Here is a 22,189-nt window from a genome sequence, read left to right as displayed (position 1 = left end):
AGTGAACTGTGGAATTAGGAATTGCTTTTACACTTTTTTCGGGGGGAGTCCACAGCTCAATCTCTTTTTACCATACCCTGCTCTCCCTCTGCTAAATACTAGTTCCACGAGGGCACAACCCGTCTATGCCTTTCCCCACCTTACCTCCAATGCCCAAAACAGTGCCTCGCATGCTAGAGAATAGCAGACTATTATTATAGAATGAATAATTGAAGGAAAGAAAGAAAGAGAGGAGTGAAGGAAGGAGATAGACAGATAGACAGCAAGAGAGCATATAGGAAATTCACATACAGAAAGAGAGAGACCACAAGGCCACACAGGCCAGTGTGGGAAATCAACAGGACAGTTGGTAAGTAGGATACTTGAGGGAATGTCCAGGGTGTGGTGGAAGCATGGAGATGGGGCAGTTATCTTGATGCGGGTTGGACCAGGAAAGGACGCCAAAGTGGACAAGATGGGAGGTCTGTTCCCATCACAAAAGCTAACATTTATTAAGCGTTTTTGTTCAACAGTAGAGGGAGTGGATTAAGAGATGGACACGAGGGCTGACTGAAGTCTGGGGTCTCGGCTTAAGTGGTTTCACACAAGAGCTGTGGGCCTTCAGAGAGCAAGGGTATGCATGTTTTCAGCCTTTCTGTGGCTCTAGGATATCTTTGGTCTTCTTAGTTTACCTTTCCAGGCAAGTGTCCCCTGTGACACTTCTGGGAGAATGCAGGACAAAGTGTTCTGCTAGAGCCTTGTTTTTGTTTTGGAATATGTAGCCTGCGTGGAACTGGGCACTGAGTCGCTGAGTCACTGAGTGGGCAGGTTGGGGCAATGTGTAAGATTTGCAGCTGGCGAGTGTCAGGCTATCCACGTCATGTGTTGTGTAGTTTGGGATGAGGGGTATGAGGGGACATGATCTCTCATCGTTCTCGGGCTGGAACTACAATAACCTTTCTGCACAGAGAGCATCTAAGACATTCCTCCTTTTGTAGCAGCAAATTGAGGTGAAGGACAGGGACAAAGGGTATTGACATGACAGACAGGAGCTATCCCTCGGTTAACAACAAACCTTCAGGTAGACTTTGGTAGACTGTATGGAGAGAGAATCCTCCAGGGAAAACAACTATTGAAGACAGGGCACTGAAAGGGAACTTCCAACACTGGTGGATACAACCGGTTCCAGATATGTTGCAGAACAGATCGAGGACCTTGACCCCAGGATAGGAGCATGCCATTGCAGAAGTCGTGGAACAAGAACGTCGATGATGACTCCCAGAGGGATGCGGCAGGACTTGCCTCATCCACAGAGAGACTTTGATGACTTTGCAGCAGAGCCCCACTGATGAAGGAGCTCGATGAGGAGCAGCTGGAAGAACTCCCTTGGAATCCATGGTCCATCTTTTGGTTAGGTTGATGTTGGGTGACCTGCATGGGGAAGACACTCCAGACTTTGGGTTCATTCATTCAGAAGCAGTCCTCCTGCTGTGTTCGTGAAGTCTCTATCAAAGTACGGTATCCTGGAGGGTGTTTTCATAGATATATTTAGACCCATCCTGAAAATGGCAACTGTGACTTTGGTGCCTAGATTCAACGGAAGGGGTGATGGGTCTGTTGGAATAAACTGTGGGTTACGTTTGATGGAAGGAGGAATGTGGAAGCTCAAGATGACCCCCTTTTGCCCTGGGTATTGTTTTGATCTCCTGGCTGAATTACATATTGCACTTCAGGTAGGAAACACCACTGTGGACCCTGAGTGCCACAGTCATGGGGGCATCAAATTGACACTCAAGATTTAAGAACTGGGAGCTTCCTTTAAAACAAAACAAAACAAAACAAAAAGTAGCAGATGCTGCTGCAGTGGCAAAGCCCTGGACCAGACGACAGCATTGACTTTATGTGATCTTGAAGTCACCTGAGACCATTTCCTTGTCAAAATTAAGTCTGGATGCCTTCTTTTGTTCTCTTTCGGACTGGGGACAATGAACAGGGAAGCTTGTTGGGTTTTGGTTTTTGTTGGTGGAAGGCTAAAGGAGATAGGACTATTTCATGATGAAACTCACCAAAAGAAATTGGCTTCCTGCCCACTAGAAAGGCTTTGAAAAGGGGCTGCCCTCAGTGGGAGCGTCATCATGACATGGTGGCAAGGGGGCTGTTTGTGTTTTCATCCTCCCACACTTTGATTTCTCTTCCCCCCATGTGGTGCTAATTGAACCATATTTGCAAACATTCGTGTGACCTGTTATCTTGTATACTTGGCCTAAGACACACTGGAGGGGCTTCAGAGAAACAGGAAGATGAGAGCTGGTCTGACTTTTTTAAACGTTCATGAAGCTGAAGGCAAAATAGTTCAGCTCCATCCTAGAGAAGGACTTAAAACAGGGCTCTCGTTTAGGACTTCTAGTGAAAGCAGCTGGCTTTCTCTTCTCCTTCTGGTTTTTTATCACTACTTTTTCTTCCTCGCCTTCTTCTTCTTCTTTTTTTAAATATACCTGAAGACTATGAAGCAGCTGCTGTTGGCTGTTTTGAGAAAAATGCTAATATTCCTCATCCCGTAGCATCATTTAGCATTTTAAAAAATATTCACTTAGCTTTAAAAATGTGGTTTGGTTGAAAAGCATTACATTTGTTTCGTGCTTTTACAGCATCCAGTGCAAGCAAGAGAGCAGCTGGGAGAAGGAGTCATTTGTTTCCCTGTGTGGAGTGTTTATTATCACAACTTATTACATTATATTTGGAGATAACAAATCACCCGCCGAGGGCAGCGGCAGGGCCTCTGCTCACCTCATCCCTCACAGGTACCCTTGGAGGTACGTTCTTATCTTCAGCTCCTGCCAGCTGGGTCATATCTGGTTGCACCAGGGCTGATGGGGACCATCTCTGGAATACGGATGCAGAGGGGAGGATGCTCCAGAATGTGTGACAGACTAGAACAATGCTCCTCTCAATCAGGAACACATTTGAAGACATTAACAGAAAAAGGATTTTATGACATTATAGGGAAAAAGAGCATAGTGGGGCCTGGTACACATTCGTGCTCATTATTCAATAAATATTCTGAGCTTCTATTTTTGCCAGTCTCTGGGCGGGAGGATGAGGACAGAGAAGCAAACAAGACATCATCCCTGTCCTCAAAGCACTCATGGTCTAGATGGGAGACACACACGGAAACAGCCAGCCAGACAAACTTGGTTGTCCCTAGGGCAGGATTGAGAAGAGGATTCTATGGAGACTCAGAAGAGGTGTCTTATCCACGGTGGGGATGGCGGCGGCAAGTGATTCATTCATTCAACTGCTACTGAGCACAGGAGTGTATGACTTAACTTACGAGGAGTGGTATGTGCCAGGGAGAGTGACATTCCTGAGGAGCTGAGTCATTCAGATTTGAAGGGATGGGAATCTTCCAGAAGGAAAAGGACCTGAAAATGGCTTGGTGGAGCTCTGGCACTCAAAGATCTTGGGCAAGACTCTCTCATCTTCCATTTCTCCAGTTGCAAAATAAGTCACCAGGTGACTCCTAAGATCAGTGAAACTCCCACACTGGAGGTCACTTGCTGTGTGGGTTTTCCCTCTTCTTTGTAGGGATGCGCACACCCCAAGGGGCAGGGACACGGGTGGCTTCCTGGGAGAGGAGGCAAAGAACTTATGGGAACAGTCTTTGTCTTCCTCCTGCTCATACACACAGCTAATCCTGATTCAACAAGGTTTTTTAATTCCTCTTTCGTTGCTCTGCAAACAAGTTTCTGCTCCCAGGAGTAACTCTGGTTAAAAAGTACAAACGTTCGGGTGCAACCGTAGACAGATTTTTGGTGAAAGTCAAGTTCATACATATTTGCCTATTAAAACAGGAGCCTTAAATCTTTAAGTTGGGGGAAAAAATGTTAAGACTTTTAATGCACATGTACAAACTTTCCCGTAGAGCTGAGATTTTCTGTAGCTCTGGTTTTTATTTACGAATTTCTGCAGTTTACTTTGGTTGGGGGGATTATTTTCCTCTCTGCCGACTACAGCTGATTGATTCAATGCGCCTGCTCACTTTCAGATATGGCCGGAGAAGCGGCAGCCAAAGTTTGTGTCTGTATTTAAAATTGGGAATACAAAATGAGTTTAAACTTGAATATTTCATCAAGACATTGCGTTTTACAAGCAATTTATTTTGGAAATACAGGCTTCTGCCTGGGCAGTGTAGATTTTGAGTAACTTGATGCTCAGACTTGCTTCTGCATATTAATATCATTGGGGCTGTGCACACTTTGAGATTTCATACAAACTTATCAGTGCAAGATACTCAAATAGCCATGAAGGGGATAAAGTGAATGCTTTTCTCAACATTCATATCGGAATACTGACTTTCCATACGATGACTTTAACTAATAGAATCTCAGACAGGAAAAACAGCAACATTTAGAATGGAAGACAACTCTGTTAATCACAAAAGACGTTAGACACAAGACTTAATCATTTTTAGGACCGTGGAAGTTATGAGTGCCAAATAAACATAAAATTTTTCTTTTCTCACCAGCTCACAGAGTAAATATTTCCTTGACTTTTTTTTAAAGATGGAAGCTTGAGAAGTCAGCTTTCGCAAAGCCTTGGTAATGCCCAATTCCATTTCTCATCAGTACATCCCAATTTGGAAGATAAAACTCATTAAGTTCTGGGAAAACCACGGTTAGGATTAGCGGATTGGAGGAAGGGGCACTGGTTCAGATCGGAGCCCTGACACTCTGGAGTCCTTTCCCCAGGCATCAATTTTCCTCTTCTATTGTCTTTGAACCCTCCATAATTCTCAGCTGAAAGATGATTTTTATTTGAAATGAGACAGAGGGAACTTGGCACAAGGGTGAAGAGGAAGAGAATGGGTAGCGGATGGGTTGAACTGTGTCCCCCTGAAAGATTTATCAAAGTCTTAACCCCTGGTATCTGGAAAAGTGACTTGATTTGAAATTAGGGGCTTTGCAGATGCAGTCAAGTTAAGATGAGGTCATACAGTTTAGGGTGGGTTCCAATAAGTATAAGGGATGACCTTATAAGAAGAGGAGATTAGCACACGGACAAGCACAGAGAGAAGACGACTATATGAAGATGGAGGCAGAGATTGAAGCTCTGGTTCCCACAAACCAAGGGATGCCTGGACTCACCGGAAGCTGGAAGGGGCGAGGAGGGATCCCTCCCTTGGGACTTCGGAGGGAACGTGATCCTGCTGGCATCTTGATTTGGGACTTCTGGCCTTCAGAACTGTGAGAATAAATTTCTGTTGTTTAAAGTCACTCAGTTTGAGGAACTTTGTTATGGCAGCCACGGGAAATGAATACAGATGTGAACAGCGTCATGATTAGAACTCTGGGGACAGAACGACCAAAGTCCAAGTTCTTGGACCTTCACAAGTTATGTGACTGGTCAAGTTACTTCATTTCTTTAAGCCTCTGAAAAGTGAAGATGCTGAGAGCACTTACCTCACAGGACTGTGTACATGTTAAATAATCTGTGAAAAGTGGTCCAGGTAAGTAATTGTGTGTACATGTGTGTGTACAGGTGAGTAACCTGTGTGTAAATGTGTGTGTATGTGACTACAGCAACGTACGCTGATCATTTTGTCTGCTAATTTTAAGCGCTTCAACCCTGGTGGAAGATGAACTGTATGAGACCAATTCAGATTGCTCTGAATCAATAAAAAATATATCCATCGTATTTAAACAAGGTGTTAATCTTTCAGTTCTGTGATGTCTCTGTATCCACACTGGCAGCCCAGTGGAGAGGAAGGAGCAAACAATTGAAAGTCAGAAAACTTGGTTTCAAGCCCAATTTATTCTGCTTTAATAACAATGTGACCCTGAGAAAGTTACTTGTTGTCTCTGAGCCTGGCTGTCTTCTATCAAATGACGTTAATAATTAGAATCTCACAGGCTTGTGGTATAAGTCAATAAGCCAATGGTATGAAAGGCTTATTAAATTGTAGCTTCTCAGAAGTTATTGGTCGTTATTGTTGCTAGGACTCAGTATAGCGCCCAGCATGGAGGGTCCTACATAGAAGGTACTTGATTAATGTCTATTGAATTGAATTTGTCTGAACATCCACTCTATCTAATCATTATGGATTTTTAGGCGTGTGATTTTCTAATAATCCCCATTAGTTCTGGCCAGAACATGTTCACCTCAATGGACCAATGACGTTGGTCTTTCTGTGACATGAGACGAATGTTTGCAGGTAAACTTACATATTTCCTGTGAGAGGTCCTGAGAGAATAGAGTTCCTTGCAGCAGCTAGGATGTCTGAAAGCGGAGGTGGGATTTCTCAACCTTTTCACTGGGTCACGTTCTGGATTAGCCCAGAAGGGAATATGGCGGCATGCTGGCTGGGGTGGAGGGTGGTAGAGTAAATCGTCCACAGCTTGTATTAGCCGTAGAAGGCTACCTGCCAGAACTTTCTTAGAGCAGAAAGCATTTCCTGTCCTGCCCCTGGCTTTCTTTCCCCTCCTTCTCCCTCCCAAGTTACCCTGCGAGGCTCAGGGATTGAGGCCATTTAGTCTTTGTAAATACTAGTGTCATCGTTTTAGCCTCTGAGAGATTATGTTTTTTGAGCACAATAACTGAAGCAGAAATCTTGAAAACTTTAATTACGATGGACTCACACGGTTTGCTTTGTCTAAGACCAGATCCCCAAGGCAGGGAATCTCTGTGGCAATTTCGAGGGTGGAGGCCGTGGGTGATTCCTCTTTTGCTGGCTCCTGGGTTCTCCCTGTCTACGCTGGCCAAGGCAAGCCCGAGGACTCCATGGCAATGGAAGCTGCTGCCCTGTCTAGCTATGCTCTGGGAATCGTCTAGGGGAGAATTGAAGGCAGGTTTCTGACACAGGTGGGGCTCAAAATGAGGCCAGCACCCTACCCACATCCTGGAATTTTCCAGAATGATAGTTGAAAAACGCACACAAGATATATCATACCTTCTCACCAGAAGCTGACCTAGATATTGTCCATAAAAATTCTATTGAGGAAGGCATGTCTTGTGCGAAACATGAATTCAGAGATGAGCAGTTATTTCCCAGGAATATTCACTGTGTTCTGTCATCCAGCAGTTCCACAACATAACCATGGCCTTGGCTGCCAGAGACTCAGCACTCAGCCCCAGACAACTGTGGCAACCACGTCATCCAAGAGCCTCTGGGGACTTATCTTTCCCCCTTCCAAATACCTCTGGTCATTCTTTTTTCGAGTGTTATTGTAAGCATTTCATTCCATGTGTATCTAAAAATGTCATCACCTGTTGCACATAGATTTAGAAGTAGTAAGATCGGGTCTCAGGAAGCCAGGCTCCTGGAAGGTTTTGAGAAAGCCTTTGTACTCCATCCCGGTACTTTTACCAACTCTTGATCCCAGAATCTGCGTCGTCCACACAGAGACTCCCTGACAGTGAGCAATTCCTGGCAAGTGGCTGTCAACCTTGGGCCTGTCTTGGTAGCTGTGTTAATGACCGTGGCCTGACCCTTGGCCCACTACAGATTCTGGTTCTCTGGTCCAGCCTCGGTTAGACTGCACTTTTGTCAGCTCTGTCCCTGAGTTCTGCCTGGAAACGCCTTCCCTGCTCATATCTACACCTGCCTCCTCTGCTGGTCTTGGTTACACTCTGGGCAGAAACTTCGGGACTCCTTGGTTCTTGATCCCTAAAATGGGGTTAATCATATCTCCCCTGCCACCCCATTGTTTTTCTGGCAGAATCACACAGATGAGTGAGTAGCAGTGTGAGCTATTCCTCAAGCATGCCCAGCTCCTTTCACTTAAGGCCTCTTTCTCTGGAATTCTCTTTCCTGGGATCTGTGCACGACTCCTCCCTTCACATTGCTCTGCTGCCTGCTCAATCGTTACCTCCTCAGGGAGGCTCTTACCGACTCCGTGTCCCCAATATCCAAAATTACAACTAACTCCTGCCCTATCTCTTTATCGTGCTTCATTGTTCTCTACAACTCTGATCACTACCTGAAATCATGCTACTTATTGATTTGTGTTCTTGCTCATTGTCTGTGGCCCTCACTCTTGACTGTTTGCTCATCATTGTATCCCCAGCATGCCCAGAACAGAGAAAATACTTGATACACGTCTGTTAAACACGTGGTCGATTAGATGAAGGGGCATTGCGAGCATAAGGGTGCAGAGACAGCCTGGAAAGTGAGGATCGTGCAAGGCCAACATCTCCTGAAATCTCTATGGAGGCTGCCATGTTGGAGGCCAAAGGACCATCTCTCAATCACACCTCACCTCCAGTTTTTCCTTCGTTGTCGGACATGCTGCTCCGTCTTCAGTAGAACAACAGAGGTAGGACTAGACCCAAGCTTCAGATGTATGTTGCATGAGAAATACCCATCTTTAAACACTGGAATCACACCCTCCATGGTGAGATGTTCATATGTGTTGGAACAGGGACTTATTTAGTATAAGAATCCAAAAGTCCCACTTCTCAAGTCATGCTCCCATTGGGACATATTCTCTTGGAGTGGAATAATAGACAGAATTCCCCACACTGTTTAAATGATTCACTTTCTCCTGCCCCGACTTGCTCCCAATCCTGGGTGCTCATAATGACTTTGTATGGGATGTTACTCTGCTGTCTGGGCTCTTCGCATGTCTCCTCCACCCATTCATTAGTCTCGATGGTACAATCCATTGACAATGCTCTTGGAAGATGGCCCTAGTTCCTCCAATGACTCACCTCTATGCCTCTGAAGCCCCTTCTCTGTGAACTGGGGTACATCCCTCATTAGCACGGGAGCCTCATGCCTGGGTTTTACCACACATCCAAAGTGAGTTATCCGTCCTCACTCACATATTTAGAGGTATTTTTCTGTATTTTTTTCCTCCTTCAAATTGCGACCTCTGCTGAAAAGACCCCCAGGCACAGAGACAATAACATCATTCATTAAAATATTTAAATCTGCTGCAGCAGCGGTAATGACCAAGATGAAACCTTGAATCACAAATTGCCTGTAACAGAGGTACCTATTTTGCCAAAGGGGCTTGGAACAATTGGGATTTGGGCATTGGCTAGGGCTAAACTCTTGTCAATAGAAAGTATCTTTAATTAGCATGAGCTCCCACATTTGCAATCTAGAGTCACCCTTCTTAAATGCCCCTCAAAGACCAGCAATCCTGGGATCTCATAAGACCTCTGCTTTTGGTGCCGGAAACATAATTCTCATAATACGATAAAAACTATTACTTAAGATAAAAGTTATTTTCACTCAATTATCTGATAAAGGTATCACAAATAATAATTGTTTTTAATTTTTTTCCAGAAGAATAAAACTTTGCCATGCTTCCTGAAAGCAAGGAGTTGTCAGTGGATAGAATCAGGGATTAGAACAAAGACTTTAGAAAGTCTTGTTTGAGAAATAAATACAATCTGAAAAATAAAGACTATGTGAAAGCACTTTGAAAAATGGGTAATGAGCAAGGCATTTATTGAGGGCTCAATACTTCAAGGCAGCTTTGTCAAGACTGGCTAAGGGCAAAGTCTCTGGGGAAGAGAGGTCCTACTCTCATCTTACTAGCTACTAGTCCTTGGGCAAATGGCTAAAGGCTCTGCATCTCAGCATCTTCATCTCGTAATGGAGAGAGCTCTGCAAGCTGCCTCCCTGGGCCCTTGTGGAGAGTTGATTCTCCCCGCCTCTGAGTTTCCCTGTCCCAATTGTACACCAGGTTCCGGGTTCTGATAACACCATCTCTTTTCCTAGGTGGCTTCTAGCTGTTACTAATCCCTTGGTTCTGTACTCTTCCATGAGACGTATGATGAATTCTCAGCCCTGGACTCCCTCTACTTGAAGCACCTGGAGCCGTTTCTGTTTTCCTGACTTGATCCTTTTCCCTCCCTCCCTTCCTCCTTCCTTCTTTCCCTTCCTCCCAATCTTCCTTCTTTCATCTCATTATTTAAATTCATCTTGGACCCTAATCAGTATGGTGAACTTCTAATTGTATTTGAAGACCCAGGTCAAATTTTCTTTCCTAACTGAAGCTTTCTTTGGCATCTCCAGCAGAAGTCATCGTTCATTCCTCTTTTCTGCCACGTCCTCTATGCATCATCTCCCTATTTTATTACAGACCACATGTTTTACAATGTTTTTTTTTTTCCTTCTGACTTCTTCACCAGACTGTGTCTTATTTGTCTATGCCCTTAACTCCTGGTACAGAGTACAAATTAGCTTATTTTTGTTGAGCTAATTCAACTAATATTACACAAGTGATAACAGCAGGAATGCATTAAGCATGGAGGATGCTAAGATGTCTCTGGTCTCGTAACATCCACCCAGTACCAGGAGCGTTCAGATTCTGTCAGAGGCTCTGGGCGATGCTGTCTGAGACACACTTCCACGTCCCTCCAGCTATGCCTCTGCCTGTTGGTTCTGATTCTCTTGTTTCACATATGGAACAAGACCAGGAGTGAGAAGGACACCATCTGAGGGCTTGTCTGGCTGGGTCACAGACTTGCTATCTGACCTGCTCCTCGCTGGCTTAGCCTGATTCCCATATCCGTAAAATAAGGCAGTGGCCACAGCAGAACTCTTTACCTGGGTCTGAGGACCTGCAAGGTGTCCTTGGAGGGCTTCAAGTAGCCTGTGCACATTGGAAATTATAAAAAACATGGGCACGAATGCACATGTTCAATTTCCTGGGAGAGGGCCCATGAGTTTCCTCGCATTCTTAAAACAGCCCATTTCAGTTCTGTTACTTGGCAAATCCAGAGTCCTTAACGGCCACTCTGCGGGCTAGAGGTGGTCAAGAGTGGCCGGGGAGTTGGGGCCTCCCTTGCTCCCCTGACAGGAATTCCTCATTTGGTTCTGATGGAACCAAGGGAAGCACTTCAGGATGCTATAACTTTTCCCCATCACCTCATTTTAAAAAGTGCTGTATAATTCATAAACTATCTGCCTAAATAAATGTTTATCCAAACGCTGGGCAAGGAGCCTGCAGTATCTCCATGGAAAACAAATCATTTTCTAACCTTTGAAGAATTGTTATTTATGGGACTCAAACAAGCCGAGTCTATCCTCCTTTTCCCATCCATCTTCTACCGCTTTCCCCTTGAGGAAAAGTAAAAGCATGTCTTCCACTGGGCAGCGAAGCCAGATCCTACAGAACAAGGATTCAGGTTGTGGCAGCTCAGTGTCCATTGTCACAACCCTGTGGAGGAATGGGCACAGGCCCAGCCTGTGAAGAAAATCAGGCAGGTGCCTTCCTCTTCTCATGCTCCGTCTTGTCAGGCTCCCTCAGAGGTGTCAGGGCCTGTCGGGTGTCCTCAAAGCAAGAAGTCTATACTCGCCATACAGTTGATCCCCAGAACTAGTCAAATATCAAACGCTTTGATTTTTTTTTTTTATCTCTACTTTCTCTCATTTGGAAGAAATAACCTACATCCAAAAACATTTCTGATGACTAGGCGTAAATAACTCAGATTTTTGAGAACAGAGAAAGGAGTGGTTTAGTTATAAAATGCCAGAGAACTACTTCGTTGAGTTTCCTAGGGTACAGACGTGGACTCTCCAGGTCTCACACTGACGGGGAGATCCTTCAGAAGCTGTGTTCCTCATACGGCTTTAAGCAGACCTGAAACAATGGGTCTGGTTGTTGTACCTTGGAGTCAAAGCCGGTTGGGATGCAGGGGGTCACTGGAGCAAGGCTTGGCTTAGGGTGTGGCTGGGAGAGAACACCGAGGCATGCAACTTCAGGGAGGAATGTAGATGACATCGCCTGGGAGCCCAAGGTCTGTGCAGGCAGGGAGGGTCCTTGCTCCCCAGTCTCAGGAAGAAGTGAGAGAACTCCATCAGGCCGTCGATTGGGCGAGAGGTGAGGAGATAAATATAGCAGATGGGGAGGCAGATTGCAAAGCAAGAGGTGGTGACAGGTTGGGCGCTGGCTTTGCTAAAGGTCGTCCCAGTTTGGGAACGGAAGTCTGGTTGTAAGAGAGTTGTTAGTTCCGCGTATCATGTCATGATAGACACAGGCTCACAGCTTTTGATATAATTCTGACCTCTCTGGACGCCAAGTTGCTCCATTTATAAAACGATGTGGATGAATGCCACTTTTCCCCTCCTCCTCAAAAAGAAAAGTGCTGTATTAAGAGATGACAAAGAATAACCACTGAAGCCTTAAGAAGATTATGTAGCCCCAAAGGAGTATTCTTTAATCTTTCCAACTGGAGGAGCAGGGAGACGGCCTCTGGGAGAAGGCAAGCTTTCCTGAAATGTTCTACTCAGCAGGCCCTGAGCTTCGTGCCCCACCGGAAGAGGCTGCCCGTTTACTGCATCTGTGACCAGCGACCTTTGGAAGTAAAGCCCATTTCTCCAGTTCTGGAGGCCTCTTCTCCTTCCTCTTCTCCTCTTGAGTCAAATGGTCATGGGACCTGCCTTGCCTATATGCTAAAAAGTCTTTGCCAGGTTTCTAGTTGGATTGTATATGCCACAATTTCACTGCTAACAAACTTAGCTTTTTTTTAAAAGAAAATAATTTTTGTGTGGGCTCAAGTTCTGGAGTGTAAGGGCTCACATGCTTAAACGTTTCCCCCTTAATATACACTTGCTTTGGTGTGTACCTCATCTCATACTCGCTGCCTGTGTTCAAGCATTGATCTTAGCGCTGGCTCTGTGCAGACCTAATTCCCTTTGTCATGGCGTGGAAAGGCAATTATGTTCTGTAAACATTCCATTTGCTATTACTGCCTAGAATATATCGTGGTTAACCCTGTCTCCTTACAAGCACCTTAGTTTGAAGTAATTCAGTGGATGAGAGGATTATTTGGGGTCCGCTCTTTTGGGGTTCATCCTGAGAAGGCGTGCCCTCCATTCACCACCTGGGCACAGGCTGGTGCCCCAAAGCTGGTCCAAGACCAAGCCAGGTGCCAGCGCAGAAGCCAGAGGGTTCTCCCCGGACAGGGAGCGGTGATGTCTGCATTCCACTTCTGCTCTCTCCTTTCCAACACATTGCCCCAAAGCACGAGGGGTGGTTGGGGCCTCAGGGAATGATTCTAGAGTCGGTAGTGGTTTATTTTAGTTCTTATGGGATGGACAGGGTTTGGACAGGTAAGGAGAAGAGTATTTACATGGAAGTCTCTAGTATAAACACAACTAACAATCCATAGTCAACCCTATTGGGAAACAAGTGGTTTAACTAGATCTGGCATTGTATTGTCTCCTTCCCTTCCCTCTGGAATAATCTCGGAGGGTAATCCAGGCTGACTCCAGCCAGAATTTGTAGATGATTGTCAGGACCACACCAGGACAGTGACAGGAGTTCCAGTTAGTCATCCGTGGTGATAGCTTCTCTGCCCAGGACCTTGGGAGGACTGTGAGGGGAGGAGGATGACCAGGGAGAGGAGTCTTAGATTGGGAAGTAGGATATTGGGGTTCTGATATTGGCTCTGCCACCCATTTGCTATGTGTGCGATTTTGGCTGAGCACTTGGCCTCAATTCTCCTCCTGAATCCCTGTGGTGGAACTCATTGCCCCCAACTCAGGGATCCCACACTTTATAGTGTGACCAGCAGAGTGTGGCTGTAGCAATTCCTTCCCACTGACCTCTAGCTCAGTCTCCTTGGCTGCCTGGCCTCACCTGGCCTCCACCGCCTTATGGCACAGTAATCACACACATTGATTAAATTAAAATGGGTTGAATGGGATTGAGTGCCAACCTTCCTGCCCATCCACGCATGGGGGAATTCTGGCCTGACCCTTCCTGAGTTTAGGAGCCACTGTCAAGCTGGCCTGTACCATCAGGGTGAGTGGGAGTCTGAGTGGGATGGAAGTGACTCTAATATCTCTGAGCTGACATCGCACTCCTGCTTCTGTGCTGTCTCTGACACCATTGCCAGCCCCATCCTAGCCTTCCTGAATCATGAGGCACCCGTGGAATGCAAAGACACAGACTGTCACGCAAATGACATAAAATCATCATCTTGACCTGATTTCTCCTTCTAGAACACTGTGCAAATGCAAATTCTCCAGCACTCTTCCCCATATGTGATGTAAACAATGTTTCTTTTTTTTTTTCAATCTGGAAATTATTCCTTTCTGATTCAGAGGTTCGAGTCCCTTCTGCTTGTAATAATATTATTATTTATAATTTATGTTCTTAATTTTTATAAATAGTGCTCAGTCGCCATGGCAACAGAATCTTCACAAATCATTAAATTAAATAATGAGTAGTCATGATGCTCTGCACTTATGTTCATTTTCTTATTAAAAAAAATAGATCTCTAAGTTCTTTAAAAAATACTAATTAATTGGGCCCTTCTCTCCACCAGGATTTTCCAAAGGTGGGTGATGAGGCAAATGCTTTTTAACTTTCCACTGCTTCTCTCTTGGAGTCAGAAGATGATGGGTCGAGGGGCCTCAAAGATCATCTGGGGTGATGTCTCTCAGGGTGTGAGCCCCAAATTCCCATTTAGGGTTACAAGGGGTATTTTTTAACATGCAACGTGTTCCCAAGCCCCTGCCCAGACCCACTGAAATTACATCTCTAGGAGCTAGGACCAAGAGCATGTACTTTTAACCCGCTTACCTAGCGGTTCTTGGGCTTGGCGCACTCCCCTACCTGGTGCCATGATCCCTATGTGCTGTCCGGCCTGGGTTCAGAGACCTCTAGAGCAGAGTTTCTCAGTCTCAGCACTAGTGAAATTTGGGGCCAGATGGTTCTTTGTGGTGGGGCTGTCCTGTGCACTGTAGGATGTTTCACAGCATCCCCGCCTCTCCCCACTAGAAGCCAGAAGCAATTCCTCTTGCTCCCAGGATGACAACCGAAGATGTCTCCGGACGTTACCAAACGTCCCCAGGTGTCAAAGTCGCCCCCAGTTAAGAACCTTTGCCCTAGACTTGGAGAGCTCATTCTAGACTGGCAAAACATGGCTTTCTTGTTTTATTTTATAAATTTTGCTATTTTGTTTTATCACTTTATTTTTGACAATCCCATGAGGAAGTTCTCTGGCATGTTGAACTGAAACCCGACCTGCTATAGGTTTTGCATTTGAGTCCTGTTGTCACCCCTGGAACTTTGCGTCACATCCACTCCCTTTGTCCCAGCACAGCCCTTCTGACTGGAAACCATGCTCCTGGGCCCTTTCAATCACCTCTTCCTTGTGCTGAACCCTGGTGGTTCTTTCGACTGGCCTTCCTCTGATGTGTTGGAATTCTTTTTCCAACCATTTTGACAACACTGCTGATTTAGATCTGATGCATTTTATTTTTCAATGACTCTCTTGAGGGCCAGCGCCCAGACATGGACACGACAATCCTCCAGTGACATTCATTCAGCACCTACTATTTGCAAGGCCTATTATGCCTGGTGCTAGGATTCAGAGGTGACCCCGTTAGAAGGGACTTAAAACTCAATTTTAGAGTCAACATGTTTCTATATGCAGGATATAGTCTTAAGGTGGAAGCAAAAAGATGAGCCAAGATGATTTCAATGTGATAAGTGGAGAGAGAGCTACAAAGGAACATGTTAGCAAAAATGAAAGCTGGAGGAGGCGTTCATTCTGCCTGTGGATGCTGGGTGTGGGCCCCTCTAAGGAGGAGGGTGGCATTAGCTGGCTCTGGAAGGTGAGATCTGATAAGAGATCAGAGGGCTCAGACACCAGCAGAGCGCCTGCCTGTGTGAGATGGCACGGATTCCCCGGGCTGGCTCATCCCTGAACTTTGGAGTCTTGATAAAAGCAGGAGTCACTGGAGTGGTACTGGCCTCTTGGCCATTAGGAGGACAGAGCCAACGCTTTCCGGAAACAGAGCCTCAGACCTTCGCAGGAGCAGCCCGCCACATGGACAGCAAATGCCAGCCACGTGAGAATCTGCTGAACTCTCCCCGTCTCTAGCCCAAAGCCTGCCTTACCTCTCTTGTTTCTAGAGAGACCACTTGTTGAACAAGGACTCTGATCTCTGGAGCTCTTAGGGATACTTGCTTTCAAGACTGTATTGAAAACTAGCTCTGAGACACGCCACAGATTGCTTTGTGGAGCTTGCTTCTTTACCTGAAAAATGGAAGAAATAATAGCCGCTGTCATAGGTTGAATTGTACCCCCCAAATTTGCATGTTAAAGTCCTGACCCCCACTGCCTCAGAAGGTGACCTTGTTTGGCAACAGGGTCATTGCAGGTGTAATTACTTAAGTCAGATGTGTCACACTGGAGTAGGGAGGGCCCTCATCCTGCATGACGAGTGTTCTTATACAAAGGGGAAATTTGGGCACAGAGGAGCACAAAGAGAGAACACCCCGTGAGGATGGAGGCAGAGATCAGGGTGATTCTTCAACAAGCCAAGGAACGCCAAAGACCGCCAGCAGCCGCCAGAAGCTGGGAAAGAGGCCTGTAACTGACTCTCCCTCAGAACCTTCAGAAGGAGTGAACTCTGCTGAGACCTTGGTCTTGGACGTTCAGCCTCCGGAACCATGAGACAATACATTTCTGTCGTTTAAGCCACTGAGTTTGTGAAATATGGTTAAGACAGCCCTAGGCAATTGGTGCATCCACTTTGCAGAACTGTGGGAAACTAAGACGGAAGAACACAAAGGTCAGGAGGTAAATCTCTCAGCAAGGGGCCTGCCACGGGAGACCAAGGTACCAGTTGAGGAAGGAAGGTGGTTCCAGAGGGGATTCTGAGAGGTACTATAGCCCTGAGGAAAAGGAGGGTTGGAGGCCTTCGGAGAATAAGGCATATTGAGCCAGAGCAAGGAGTTGACCGAAGGCTGCACAGGGCCCTGGTAGCATGTGGTTTTGCATTCAGGGAGCTTATGCATGTGTCTTCATGAAATGAGCAATGGACCTGGAGCCAATTAAGAATGGCTCCCATCCTTAAGCACCTACTGGGTGCCAGAGGTTGTTTCATACTTAACATGTGCCATCTCTCAATCTGATCACAGTCCTTCAAGGTCAATAGCATTCTCCCCATCTGACAGAGAGGTTTGCTAAAGTTCCGAGAGATGTCAGGCAGACCCAGCCCACGCCGCGAAGGGGCCTGTGTTATCTATGTCTGGGTCTCCCACAGCTTGCCTAGTGCCTGGGACTAGAGGGATGTTTGGCTAATGTTTGTAGAATGTTGGATGAAATTTAAAAAAAAGTGGAGGAACTTGGATTCACACCTAGGATGTTCCACTCCAGAGCCCGCCCCCTTTTATTTCCTCTTTCCCACCCTCCATAACGGACGGCTTAGATAGCCGGACAGCGAGGGACATGAGCCAGCCCCTGGCTGTCTAGACCTCAGCTGCCCATTTGTAAATGAGGAGCAATAAAACGCGTTCCAAAGCCTCTTTCGTTAGGACTAAATGAGCTATTTTGAGTGAATGGGCTTTGCAAACTGTAAATTGCCATATAAACACGAGGGAGGAAGTGAAATAACAAGGAAAACTGCCCACCAAGACTTTGCCTGTGCCCTGGTGCTCTTATGTTGAACACAACCTTCCACTGCGGATGCATCAATTTACTCCCAGAAAATTCACACTGCGTCGCTGGGCTGCTTCACCCAGAGCAAACAACTCAATTAATAAGTCCCTAGTACCCTGCAAAAATCCCCAAACAAAGAAAAAGCCATTTTCTAGTACCTAAACAATAGGATTTTCAACTTAAAACACAATGCCAGCCTAATTAACTAATTAGACAACAAAATAAATAATTATCCAGTGTATCAGGGAGAGAAAGGGAGACGCATTAAAAGGTTACTCAGACGCGGTGTTTCCTCTGGAAAGGGATCAAGCCGGCTTCTCCAGGAACTGGAGTTTTATTTGTGGGTTTCAGTCAGCGACCTCTCCCAAGCTGCTTGATAATTACACACACTCGCAAACTTTCTGAGTGATGAGCAATTCCGTCTCTGGCCCTGGGCTCTCACTCCTTCGTATTATGCAAGTCTTTTTCCCAATTCTCCTCCCGAACAGACTTATCAGAGCTGTAACATCTGCAGAGTGGAAGAGGTTGGTGCTATTTATCAAATGAGCCATGCTCACGTAGACATGCTTTGGCTCCCTCCTTTGAAATCCTCAAGCAAATTGCTTTTACATCATTGTATCCCTGAGTTCCCAGGAATATGATCTGGGAAAAAGGTTGAGAAGCCTTCGATCCATATTTCTGTAAGACCAGAATCTATGCAAGCTACCTGGATTAATTTAATCCTCTTAAAAAAGGAATGGCAATGAGCAGCATGCATCAATTCATGTGGGGTTGATACCACACAGCCGCCTGGTGGTTTTTTCTGACATCCCTGATGGATGTGTTCTGGGCAGAGATGATATGCTGCACCCAATGGATGCTGTCCTCATCTTCAAGGGGAGTGGATTTGATGATGCTCACAGGTGAAATAAGAAAACAAAAAATCCCCAAATGAAGGAACTGACCTCACCTTCCAAAGATTAAGATTCCAAATCTCAAAAGGCTGCTAGAGCTCGGCAAGAGGGGAGATGATCCTGGACATGGGGCTTATGGATATGATGAGACTGTTATACTCTCAAAGAAAAGAGCGAGATGGATCTTGGGTGAGTCAATGAATTTCCAGCTAAAGCAATTCACTTGGCCATAAAAGGACATTACTTCTCGCTCTTGTGTCCTGAAGAGGGAATGCCTCCTTCCTCTCTCTCTCTCTCTCTCTTTCCTTTCTTTCTTTCTATCAAGAGCTGTGGAGTGGTTGCTGCTTGGCAGACACTGTGTAGGCACTGAGAATCCAAGAGTAACGATTCCATCCCTTTTCTTGTGAAACTTATATTCTCGCCAGATATTATCCCAGTTATGCAACTGTTATTTAATTAAAATAGTGATGGATGCTGCAAAGGACAAGTCTAGAAACTTTAATGGTACATAACAAAGAGGGCCTGGCTGGAGGGGGATGGAGGAAGTGGTTTTTGAACTGAAATCTAAAGGAATTAGGAGGGGCAGGCAGGGATCAGCTCATGTGAGAATAGGAGGTTGTGATTCTTATCTGGAAACCAGTCGGGAGACCTTGAATATTTAAAGCAGAAGAGTATTGTGATCAGACTTCAATGATCGTTCTGGCTGCAGTGTGGACAATGCGTTGAGAGGTTAAGATCTGATGATGAGCAGAGACTAGATCAAAAGCCCTGAGGCTCCAGGCAATGATGATGTGAGATTGGGCTGCTGGCAGTGGAGAGAAGCAGACATGTGCCAGAGATGTTCAGGCATAAATCCACAGGGTTTGGTGGTTGATCAGATTGGGGTGGAGGTGAGGGGCAGAGAATTGTCTAAATCTGACCCCTAGGGTTTAGCTTCTGCTGCCGGATGAATGGTGGTGCGTTCACCAAGAGAGTTGGTACAAAACTTCATACAGCTGCTTAGAGAGCAGGCCTCAGTCTGCTCAACTCTGGAAGGCAATTCAAGGAGTGTGCCCTTGGTCCCCCATTGATGCTGGTGCTGAAAACTCAAGGCTAAGAACAGTGATGCACCTTGAAATTGGGGACCAGAAGTGCACAGGGGCCAGGTGGGCTGGAGAAGAACCAGTGAGCCCAGGTGGGCAAAACTGCAGGGGAGCATTCAAAGAATGGTCTAGGACCAAATGGTATGTGGGAAAGGACCAGCAAAGAGCTAAGCCAGGAGTAGTGGCAGGAACAGAGGTTTAGCTATTTCATCCACTTTGGCTTTCTTTTTTTTGTGAGGAACACTGTCCCTGAGTTATCATCTGAGCCAATCTTCCTCTATTTTGTGTGTGGGATGCTGCCACAGCATGGCTTGATGAGAGGTGTGTAGGTCCGTGCATGGGATCTGAACCTGTGAACCCCGGGCCACTGAAGCAGAGCGCATGAACTTAACCACTGTGCCACCTGGCTGGGGCTCACCTTTGCTTTCTTAAACACTCAGATTTCTGAGCTCCACAACAAGCACCCAATTTGCATAAAAAATTATAGAAAGTCAAGGACTGACATCTTACTCCACGGAGCAGCAATTCTTAAATGGTCCAATGGTTCTGAATTTGCAGAAACAGTCTAAAGTTGGCCACAAATGGCAGCTCTTGTCAGGTCTGGCTTGCAGATGTGTTTTGCTTGGCCCACATACTGTTTCATTAAATAAAAAATTAGCAATAAACATTTAAAACTTGGTTTCGCCTTGTTAAAATCAGAATTTCCAGTTCTACCAAGAGAACAGAAGATCTGACAAACCTTGGATTCACATCCCAAAAGGGCCAAAGCCAACTGGACTCAAGGCATCAATGTCTCCTTTAAGAGACACCCCTGTTCTGCAGAATCCTGGGGTGGTGCTTGATGGTTTCTGTCTTGTTTTACACCAGTCTGTCCTCCCTGACTTCCCTGAGCCTTGTAGTCTTTAGAATTGGCACTCCTTATTTAAAATAATCGTTTACTGTGTTCCAACCAGGAACATCATTTTTCTTTAAACAGGATAAGGTGGTCCACCATGAATATCGAGCCTTGACACTGTTTTCCAAATTCACACAGCCGTGCACAAGGGTGCACCGTGCTTACACTCAGCAAAGTGAAGGTTTGGGAGCTTTTCTGACTTTTTCTCCAGACCTGTTCTCTAAAGTCTTAAGCTTGTCTGTACTAGAATCTGGCGTGAGTGTCAGATTTAGCTCACGTTTCTATCTTTGGGTTTTTACGTGGAAGCATCTATATTTCACAGTTCTTCTCCAGGTGTCTCGCCGCCTGAATGCTTCTGAGATACACTTGGCCAAGAGTTCTGGTTCGAAAGAATCAAAACTCTCCTAGACCCCGAGGGAAATGTCTCTTGATAATTCCTCTTCTCAATCTTCCCTTGATGAACTCTTGAGATGCTAAAGAGACACATACGAAGAATCTGCCTCATTAATTAAAACAAAACGAAACGCAATAAAAGAGTAGACAGGGAAGGTATTTGCCCCGGTAGCAAAATCAGCTACTTGCAGAATTTCATCTACCCGAGGACAGTGTGTTTTCTCAAGTATTCCGTAGTGATGATCTGGCACAGTCTCAAAACATTTTTTAACACAAGTTGTCTTTGGTCAATAAATACCAGAACTGAAATGTCCTGGGGGTGGAGATTTATGATCTCAGCACAACAAACACACCCATAAATCAGGCAGAGAGAGCTCTCAGGTAGCGACTTTGCTTTTCGAAGCTCCCAGCAGAGGCCAAGAGTGAGCGTGTGGGTTCTGATCCACGTAAGGGGTGAGGGGCGGGAGGCCGAGGACACTGGCTCTCAAAGGCCCCATTTATTCAGCCACAAAGGAATTGAAGGCTTTCGACTTTGCATAGTTGAATTTTCCTGTCTCCAAGCTCCGTTCACTGGGAATTTGTTCTTTTCCGTTGCTCACAAACCTTCTCAAACAGAGGCACGTGGCGAAGAAGCCTGAACTGGGTTTGAATTCCAGCTTGACCACGTGGCTGCGTGAGCTTGGACAAGTCTCATAAATGCTCCGATGTTTGGCATCCTTATTTGAATATTGAGGATAATAATACCCACACTGTATAGGGCTGTTTTAGGATTAAATGAAATAACTCATGGGAAACGCTTAGCACAGTGCCTTGCCGGAAAGCGCTTGACACAGCTTCATTTTTGTGGTTGGTATGTGTCAGGTGCATAGCACCATGGGGGTCTTCTGTAAATTACTCTTAGTCCTTTTAGAGATGCTACTTTAAGGGACAATATAGATGATGCTTCAAAATAAATAATAGCTTCTCCAGATGCAAAGCCTGACTGAAGCTTTTGCATACTTTATCTTGATGTGGAGTACGATTCTCAGATCTGGGTTTCTCTTGGTCCCAAGATCCAATGTCACCCTGAGCTCCAGTTTGTTTACTGTCTGTTCCCATCCACCACTCAGCACGAGACTCAAAACTCCCTCCTCCAACTCTGACCACATTCTAAGAGTTGGAGTTTCTCTACCTTAATTCTAACCTCTCTCCTCCCCTCCCTCTTCCCTTTCCCCAACCAGACCCTCCCCTCCCCTCTCTCCTCTTTTCTTTTCCTCTCTTTCTGCCTTTCTATCAGTCTAGGTTCCCTATGGATCTTAAATGCTTCCCGGGTTTCCATTACTATCTACATATGGATGGTTCCAAGCGATGCGCATCTCTCTGAGCCCTCCCTTGTGGATTCCAGGTGTCCTTTTCTAGATAGACCTTCCACCTGACATTTCCACTGAGGTGTCTCAGACTCAGCATTTCCCAGATGCGTCTCTTGCTCCTTCTTCACTGTTTTGACAATTCCTTCCAGCACACAGGATGCTGAAGAGGAAGCAGGGAGACTAGAA

The sequence above is a fragment of the Equus quagga genome, chromosome 20 (assembly GCF_021613505.1).
Source record: "Equus quagga isolate Etosha38 chromosome 20, UCLA_HA_Equagga_1.0, whole genome shotgun sequence".
In the NCBI taxonomy this organism is placed as follows: Eukaryota; Metazoa; Chordata; class Mammalia; order Perissodactyla; family Equidae; genus Equus; species Equus quagga.
This window is presented reverse-complemented; position numbering follows the sequence as displayed.